The sequence below is a fragment of the Hyalella azteca genome, unplaced genomic scaffold, assembly GCF_000764305.2.
Source record: "Hyalella azteca isolate HAZT.00-mixed unplaced genomic scaffold, Hazt_2.0.2 contig13440, whole genome shotgun sequence".
NCBI lineage: Eukaryota > Metazoa > Arthropoda > Malacostraca > Amphipoda > Hyalellidae > Hyalella > Hyalella azteca.
In genome coordinates, this window is record NW_025943363.1 from 144,397 (window position 1) to 154,522 (window position 10,126).

Consider the following 10,126-nt stretch of genomic DNA (forward strand, 5'->3'; position numbering starts at 1 on the left):
CCAGCAGAGTTGCCTCTGGACAGGGCAATACCCCAGGAAAGCCCTCAGAAGACTGTGTCACAACCATTGTGAAAACAAAGAAAGTGGCTGGTGCTGAACCGACTAGGAGTCTGCTGCCCCTGGTAGGATCAGCATCTTTGCAGTTGAACCGTGTGCTTTCTAAACAAGGTGGATGCTCTAAGGGACGAGGCAAGGGTAAGACTGCAAGTGGTAGAAAACTATCTCAATGAGTTATTCTCTGAAGTCTCAGCATTTGGCCCATCCTAGAAGAGAGCTCGGCTTGGAGTTAGTGCAACTAAACTGTCATGGCCTGCGTGGGAAACTGATTGAAATAAAGTTTTATCTATATAGAGAAAAGCCAGATGTGTGTCTCTGTGAGACTTGGTTAGGAGTCCACAAGCCCTCTTTTGTTGGTTATTCTGGAATGTGGTCACATCGGGAAAATGCTTTCAGAGGTGGCATGGCAATTTTAGCTTGGAGAGACATTCAGCAACAACAATTTGATATGAATGTATTTCCAGGAGGTTCTAATCTTGAATTCCAGTCTTTGAAGATCAATACAACTCTAGGATGGATTGCTATTGGCAATTTTTATAATCCAGGTATTAACACGTTGGTCGCGATTGCTGATTTGGCCCGAATGCCGTACGGGCGATAGGTTCAAACTTGAATATCTTCAGTTACCCGGCAGATAGCAAGGAGAAAAGTTGTGTGCAGCTCTGCTGGGGTATGTTCTGTCATTGTGTCACGTAAAATTCGTGGCCGCATTTGGTGCACATCGCTCAGGGTTGAAATTCGTCATTATTCCTGGCGATGTGTACCAAATAAAGCCATGCCTGTTGTGGCTCATATTGGTTCATGCCGCCTATCGTAATCACTTCTAATACTGTGGGCAATGCGTACCAAGCAAAGACATGCATCTATGGCTCATATTGCGGAAAAACGCCTAAAGTTATCACTTTTATCACTGTGAGTGATGCGCGCAAGAAATCTACATTAGTTTTGAGTCATAATTGCACACATTATGACTACCGGTATCTCTTAGCTTTTTGTGAACGATGTATATTACGCATGGAAATTACTATGGAATGAGATTGGTGTCCAGGTTTTCATAATCCTGAATAAAACTGAGGGTATTTACATTGTTAGTTCAGTTATATTTACCTTATAGAGATCATTCATTGTATATAGGTATTGTCTTGAGCTTCTGTTACAAGCAGCATTTCAGAGAAAGAGTAAAATCAGGATGTATATCTCAAATTATCGAGTGGGACAGAGGACAGCATAGTTTCAGATCAATAAGAAAATATTTTATTTCATTTTCATACAAAGATAGATATATATTGCTTTCATCAATGGACACAAATTTCGTAATTTTTGTATTACTTGCATTTGAAAATAAAACTATTTCTCTAAGCAGTAGTTGACTTCAAAGCATTCCCTAACATGCCTATTGAATTGTATCATTGAAATTTTAAATTTCAAAGAGTAATAATATTTTATAAAAATATGTATTTTTCATATGAATGTACCACATGTGTACACATCACAATGCTGAGAAGTACAGCGTGTACATATATGGCGCACATCGCGGCCAACGTGTTAATATAGCCAAAGATGAAATTCATTTTTATCTATCTCAACTTGGGGACAGTTTTGTGGCTGTTGGAGATTTCAATGCCCATTCTCCTCTGTGGGATGTTAGGGGCAGATCTAATGTCACTGGAAGATCCATAAAAGCAGTGGTTGAGGCCTTGCCCATATGTCTCTTAAATGATGGCAGCTTTCATACGTATATAGACAATCAACATGGTGCTACATCTTGTTTGGACCTGGCCATTTTTACTTCAAATTTGTCTACTCATGCTATTCTGACCCAGAGGCCAGATCTGGGTAGTGATCATTTTCCTATTTGCTGCAAAATATGCATTAAAATTGTTAAGTCTTCAGAAAAGATACCAGTTCAATGGAAACTATATCAAGCTAACTGACCATATTATTAGCAACTCCTTGACGAGACACCTGCCTCTTCAGTGTATGGCCCTAGAGATGCTAATAGTGCCTTTATTTCTCTGTCAAATTCCATAGTGAAAGCTGCCTCTATGTTGGTGCCCAGCAGTTCTGGACAAAGACACTGTCACTTCTCCACACCATGGTGGGATGGTGAATGTTCTAAGGCAGTGGCTCTAAGATGTAAAGCTAAGGGGAAATTATGGCGTTCGCCTACTCCAGCAAATCTTGTTGAATACAAGCAGTGTGAAGCTGTGGCTCAAAATAAAAAAGCAGCGCTCCAGCTAGATGTAGTATATAAACACCATGTCTTCATCAACAACTACTAGGGAAGTTTGGGGGAAAGTACGCAGTATTTAGGGAAGGCCAATAAGCAGTTTCTCCTACCCCTTGGATGGTGCTGTGCATGATGATGATCTTGCCAAAGCTAACCTTTTCTCTAGCCATTTTGCTGCTGATGGTCCTACCACTGAACATGAAGAAGGTGTGGCTGATGTTCTAGAGGTGGTTAAAGCCATAGCCAATCTCAAACAGTACAGCTGTGTACCATTCACATTGGGTGAATTTTCTATGGCACTCAGAGCACTTAAAAATACAGTTCCTGGTCGTGACTCAATAATGAATATCTTCTTCACTAAGGCTACTTTGCGGTGCAAGCAGGAACTATTTACACTTCTAAATACCAGCTGGATCTCTGGACTGTTCCAGATGCATGGAAGCAGGGCATTATAATTCCCATACCTAAACCAGGAAAACCTCGGAAACAGTTGACAGGATACTGCCCCATCACCCTCCTACTGTGCATGGGTAAACTCCTAGAGTGAATGGTTCTGCAACGTCTGGAGTACACTCTGGAAGGTAAAAGTGTTTTTAACACGTTTTTCTTAACTTAGCTTTGCATTTGTTTGTCTGTTTGTTGTTAACATTGACAACAAAAATTAGCCCACTTCTGATTGCTCTAGAGATCTGAAATTTGGCATGCAGGCTATTTTTGCCTAACAATTTCAGATACAATCATAAAAACTAGTAATTAGAGACCTAAATTAGCTTAATTGAGTACTAAAGTATATATATATATATAGTATATAGTGTGACGTGCGGGCGCTGACGTTATAGACGAGCAGGCGCTGATGCTGCGTATCATCGATATGTATGTCAAGTCATACTTAATCAAGTCTTAATCGTTTTTCTTGTAGACTAAAATGTAGAAAATAAAATACTTACAAAAAACTTTAAAAAAATGCGTTTTTCTTGTGGACTGAAAAGTAGAAAATAAATTATGGCTCGCCCCAAAAAACGTGGGTTGGGCTGTACGTTCACCATCAAATTTCCAAAATTCGTGTGTTGTGTACTTTTTGCTTCAATCATAAATCTGCCCGACACACGTTTTTTGGGGCGAGCCATAATTTATTTGCTACTTTTCAGTCCACAAGAAAAACGAGGTTTTTTAAATTTTTTTTAAGTATTTTATTTCCCTCTCTACATCTAGGCTTCCATAAAGGTAAAAGTACAATTGATGGCTTGCACCTTTTGAAAAACTCCATCACCACTGCTTGACCTGGTCATGAATATTGCTTGGTTGTATACTTAAATTTTGAAGGAGCATATGACAGTGTATGGCACCAAGGATTGCATTTTAAATTGCATTGCATTGAAGTTGGGGAACCAATACTGTCTTGGTTGTACAACTATCTTCAAAATTGGACTGTTCAAGTACAGGTTGGTGTTTCTAAATGATTGTGCCAACCAGTGAGAGTAGGAGTTCCATAAGGAGCTGTACTCTCCCCTACCCTCTTTAATGTGATGTTTCATGACCTTCCACACTCTCCACATGTGACACTGGTGGGGTACGCAGATGACATAACACTTTTCGTCAATGGTTCTTCCTTGGCTGAGGTTAGGCAACATATGCAGCAATGTCTTGATGAGATAAGTGAGTGGTGCATTCGCTGGCAGTTTCGACTTAACCCTGCAAAGGGCTCATATCAGGTATACACATCACTCAGGACAGCCCCTGCTACCACACTTGAAGCCTGTAACAGGAATATTCAGTGTGTGGCTTGCCAAAAAGTGTTGGGATTTCATTTTGATTCCCCTTGCCTTATATTTCGGGAACACGTCAGGATAACATGCACCGCTTGCTTGAAACAAATGCAGGTGCTTCAAGCGCTTGGCTTGGTGAAGTGGGGGGCCTCTTGGCGATTGTTGCAAAGAATATATATGGCCTTTATAAGGAACAAGATGGAGTATGACTCAACAATTTTATGGGACATTTCTAAGGTTTTGTTGAAACAACTTGAAACTGTTGAAAACTCTGCCCTCCCATACATCCAAGGAGCCTGCTATACTAACCAATAGTGTCTCGGCAAGTTGAGAGCTTCATTGCACCTCTGAAACTGCTATTCTTATATCTGTTCATTTAATGGGTCATAAGGTAGGTATTCTTACATGCCTTAAGTTGACCATGCTGGGATTCACTGACCAGGGACTTCATCATGACACACCGTTTGTCAACAGAGCTCATGATGGCTTTTGCAAACTGGGCCTTGCACTCCCTCAGCGATCTGCGACTCCCCTGATAAGTCCGATCCCTCCTCAAGTGGATCTCACTGCAAACATTCTTCTCAACTTGCAAGTCAACCCCTTAATTAATATGCCTCATCATCTTATTCAGAATTGCTTTAGTGACTTTCTCCTGGGACACTATCAAAGATCCAAATTTATACTGATTATTCAAAGTCTGAAGATGGGTCTGTTTCTGCTGGACTTTTTGTTCCTTCACCCCCAGTTGGCAGCTAGTTGGTTGCTCCAGCAACACAGTTCCTGGTGCAGATCTGTTTGCTATACACAAGCCCATGCAACTTGCCACTAAGAATGGATCTCTGAAGGACAAGTCTGTCCTAATTCTGACAGATTCAATGTCTGCTTTGCAGCTTTTATCCTACTCATCTGGGCACTCATATTGCACAATTATCTTTAAGATACAGAAGCTGATGCTGGTGAAGGGACATGACAATGTGGTGCTTTGCTGGGTCAGAGGCCACAGTGGTATTCATGAAAATGAGGTGGCAGACAAGGTAGCAAATTTGGCACATTCCAACAACTGCTCAGTAAAATCTTGGCTGTGTTTCAAGGAGTGGATCTGTTCCTTGAAGTCTCTCACGGTACAAGGATCGACGTGCTAATGGGCAGCTGATGTGCTTGTTAATAGCACACGCTTGCAAGATGCTAACCCTATCATGGTTCACACTAGACTCCTGTCCCAAACAGCATTGCCGCCAACTTGCATCATGTTACAGCCAGCCCACACCACGTAGGCTACTGGCGCTCCCTGAACCAATCAGCGCACAGCACTAAGCCATCTCACGTCCAAACAAGTGTGACGTCACAACCACTCAGCAACACCAACAAACCAATAGGATATTAACAGTGCTAGTGACAGGCAAGGGTACCTTCTGAAGAAGTTTGGGACAAGAAATAGCCTATGTTGACTACAGAGTGCTACTATGCTCAGTTGAGTGCACTGTGTCACTTGACCAATTCAAGTAACTGTTCAGTACCTATGCAATGTGGGGAACACAATTGCACATTTCATGCTAGACTGCACACAATTCTCCAACCAATGAAGGGATTTCCACTCAAGACTGGATGGCCTCATGCTTCAGTGGGATCTTTCCTCAGCTCTCTGTGGTTGAGATGCCCCAATGAAGAGACGCACTGCTGCCATTCGTCATCTGGGTCAATATTTGCTCTGCTGCAATATGGTGATCAGGATATGAAGTTTTAATTATACTTCTTTTCTCTTTACAATATGCTGCCACACTGGCTGGTGGAAGTGCTAAGAGAAAATAATTACAAAAGTGGAACCAATGAGTTAAATGGAGTGACCAAAATCCCAGTTGAGCTCATGCTTGCAGGTGTGCTACCTGCATTTTAGAAGCCTTCAAATCTAATTTTAAAAAATGTGGACATAACAATTGTGCACGCAACGATTGGCATGGACACATGCGCATTATGATACGATTGCTGCAAGTGACACATACACAATGGTGTAGAAAGCTTGAAAAAATGCTAATATCTCATGCTAAAATGCATTACCGTAAAATGGGGTAACTTAGACTCCCGGGGTAACTTAGACCACTTTTAGTTTTTTTTAACAAAAACCCCCAAAACTCAAAAACTATTTGACATAGAAAAATTTTGTCAATGGGCATTAAAGGCCTAATCCTGAGGCTACGTAACTCAATAAAAATATAAAAAAATTGTGCATATCTAATAGGTTAAAAAATGAAAAATGTGACCCATGAAAAAGAGCTAACGTAAAATGGGGTTACTTTGACTCCCGGGGTAACTTAGACCACTTTTAGTTTTTTTTAACAAAAACCCCGAAAACTCAAAAACTATTTGACATAGAAAAAATTTTTCAATGGCCATTAAAGGCATAAGACTGAGGCTAAATAACACAATAGAAAGATTTAAAAAGTTTACATATCTAATAGGTTATAAAATTAAAAATGTGATCCACTAAAAAGAGCTATTATTTAAAGCCTGTTGAGTACCCCCTCCAATTTTTTTATTTTTTGGTAAAATAACTCCAGGTTTTGATGCATTGTAGTAGAACTCTTCTAGTTACATATGCTAATGACAAATTTTAGGAAAGTGTCATAGTTTGCAAATGGGGAGCACTGCCCCCCAATGGGGGAACTCTGACCACCTAATGGCAGCCATGATGGGGTAACATTGACTGGCTTGGAAATTAAGTTAAGATTACCATAGGTACCTATATAACATATTTTATGTTTGACAGCCTATTTATGTTTTTTCTTTATGTTTCAGACTCTACAGAGTCTTATACAGCAATCCCTTGATTAACGCGGTTAATAAATCCCCGAGTTTTACCGTGTTAAGCAAAACCGCGCTAATCAAACTTAAGAATATATGGGAATAATTATAATGAATCCTCAAAAATAGCAAAGTTACATAATAATTTTTTTTTTCCACTAAAATTCATCATATTTCCACTAAAATTCATCACTGAATTATGTTTCGAAAGTGAAAAAACAATCTGAATTACTTTTCAGATCACGAGCAGTCTTTGTGTTGTATGTACTGGCAGTAGCGATTCACAACATGTGACGCTACCGTCACACTTGCGGCTAGACTTTAAAGAATTATTGGCTGAAATTCATAAAGTAACAACATTTGGCAAAATTTTTCCAAAAGTCGTAACAAAAGTAACAACATAAGATCTAATAAGCAAAAGGTAACAATTTTGTTACGAACCTCTGGCTAGAGGCGGGAAAATGATGCGTTGTGAAAAAAAAGTCGCGCTAATCAAAACTGGCACCGCGTAGATTAAGGGTAGGTCGCAAATTTTTTTTCCGCGTTAATCAAAACCGCGGTATTCAAAACCGTGCTAATCAAGGGATTGCTGTATATGGTAATTTTAACATAATTTCCAAGCTGGTCAATGTTACCCCGGCATGGCTGCCATTAGGTGGTCACATTGCGCCCATTCTGGGGCGGCACCCCCAATTTGCAAACTATGACACTTTCCTAAAATTTGTCTTTTGTATATGTAACTAGAAGAGTTCTACTACAATGCACCAAAACCTGGTGTTATTTGGAGTTATTTTACCAAGAAATAAAATTGAATTTACCACCCAGTCAAAGAAACCCCAAAGTGGGGGTAACAAAGACCATCACTTTTTTAAATTACATCAAAACTATGAGAGGCAGCAGCCAGCAATTTGTGGTGAGTGAAGCATGAGTATAGACCTGTATTTTGCATGTTTCAATTTAAGTTTAACTTGTCTAGTAAAAAAATGGCATCATTTTGAAAACAAATGATTAAAGTTACTCCATTTTATGGTATTATTTAAAGCCTGTCATAGAACCCTCTCCAATTTTTTTTATTTTTTGGTAAAATAACTCCAGGTTTTGGTGCATTGTAGTAGAACTTCTAGTTACATATGCAAATGACAAATTTGAGGAAAGTGTCATAGTTTGCAAATGGGAGGCGCCGCCCCTGAATGGGGGAACTTAGACCACCTAATGTCAGCACTGATGGGTAACATAGACCATCACTTTTTTTGAAATTACATAAAAACTATGAAAGGCAGAAGCCAGCAATTTATGGTGAGTGAACCTAGAGTATAGACCTGTATTTTGCATGTTTCAATTTAAGTTTAATTTAGCTAGTAAAAAAATGGCATCATTTAAGAACAAGTAGTCTAAGTTAGCCCATTTTACGGTATTTCACAGCATGGCAATCAGGCTGCATGATTTTATTAATAAGAAGGAAAATTACAATCCTGCTTTTGCCTAAGTGTGGTTTATATCAAACTTTATGGCCACAATTATAGCTTTCCTGCCATTTATGGAATTAAAATATTCCTGCTAGATGAATTAATAACTACCGTACCTATCTAACTGTTAAAAAAATGTGCATGTGACAATTTTTCATATGTATTGAAAATTTGTCATGTTTGAGCCACAAGATTTCAGAAACCAATAGGAAAACTCCAATCAGGCTCCAGCCTAGACCAAAAATTCAATCTGTTGTACCATTTATTACAATTTGAGGCCATTTTTTGCTTTCAGGCATTGTAAACAATTCTAGTAAAGTTTCATGTCTAAAGGTCATGAATGGTGGTTAATATATTCATGACCAATCCACCTGTGCCAAATTTGAAAATTGTGCAGAAACTATTAGCAACCAATGTAGAATATTGTGCAGAATTTTCTAATAATTGCTGGTGAAAAACATTGTTTGACCAGTGAGACATGTAAGATTAGGTATTTTTCCAATCTTACCCATGACCTAAATCACTTGTGCTTGTGAATATTTTCACTAATGCTATGGCCTCCTTGCCATCGAAATAATTGATAAAAATTGAACATTTTCCCATGATTTATGAAACCTGCCTATAAAACCATGGAGGCACATGCCATTTTTGAAGAATCTGTATTTTATTCTATATTTTCTAGGCTGCACAGTAGGAGTTAACAGTTTGGAAATGTAAAACTATTTGCTAGCTAATCATTTTTAGTAAATTTAAAATTATTTACTAATTATTGTTTGAAAACATCAAATTATTTGCTATTATATATACACCCACAGAGTCAGACTTCAACATTACATATTTGATGCACAAGATAGATAGCATACACTAATCTCAATGGTGCCAATTGAATAAATTCTAATTAAATATGCAATTAAACATGTTTACTGAAATTAAGATTAAACTTGTACCAATGCCATTATCTTCAAGTAAAAGGCTTTGCTTCACAATCTTGTCTTAATGAAGTTCCCAAATTCACAAATAACTACAATCATGTACTTGCATGCTGGCATTCCACAATACAATTCAATGTTATGCCCTCAGAAGATCCTGTCAACACATTTTCCTGCTAATACAACTTCATGAATATTTTTGCCAACAAATCTTCAAGGTTGAGGTAGTTTGGGATACAAATTCATAATGATGTTGGCCTGGAAGAGGAATCTTTGCAATTCACCTGGGATTTTGTTATCAATGGCTGTTGGAATGAGGCAGTTAGTTTCAGAATTTCATCTACTTAATTTGCAGCTTCATTTACAGAATGTTGAGTATAATTTGTTTCAAACATTTGTCAGTGACACTTGAGTAGCCATGAGACAAAAAATTTACTCTCAAGGTGATGAATGTATTTCTTAACTCTGAGATTTTTGTTTTACAAGCTGTGTTTATCTAATTATTAATAAAACAGTTGTGTGAAATGTAAAATTACACCTAGAAGCAAATTTTTCAGAGCTACAAGTATTTAGAATTGACTTTCCCTCTCTTTGGAGTGAAAAATTTACTTATTGAACTCTACAGACAAAAATAAAGTTACAGAATATAGTTAATTTAATATTAAATAGTTTAGTTTCAATATGCCATCAGAACCACATTTTCACAAGCACCCAAATCAGTTGGTGTGAGCAGGCTGCAAGGTTTAAAAAAAAGTTGTAAAGCTGTGAAGCAAGTCTTTGAAGCAAGATGATGTGTGATTGTAGTTATGTATGATGAGGGTGATGTGATGTATGGGAACAAAAAATAAATTTAGCAAGATAATTGTGGCTTTGACAAGA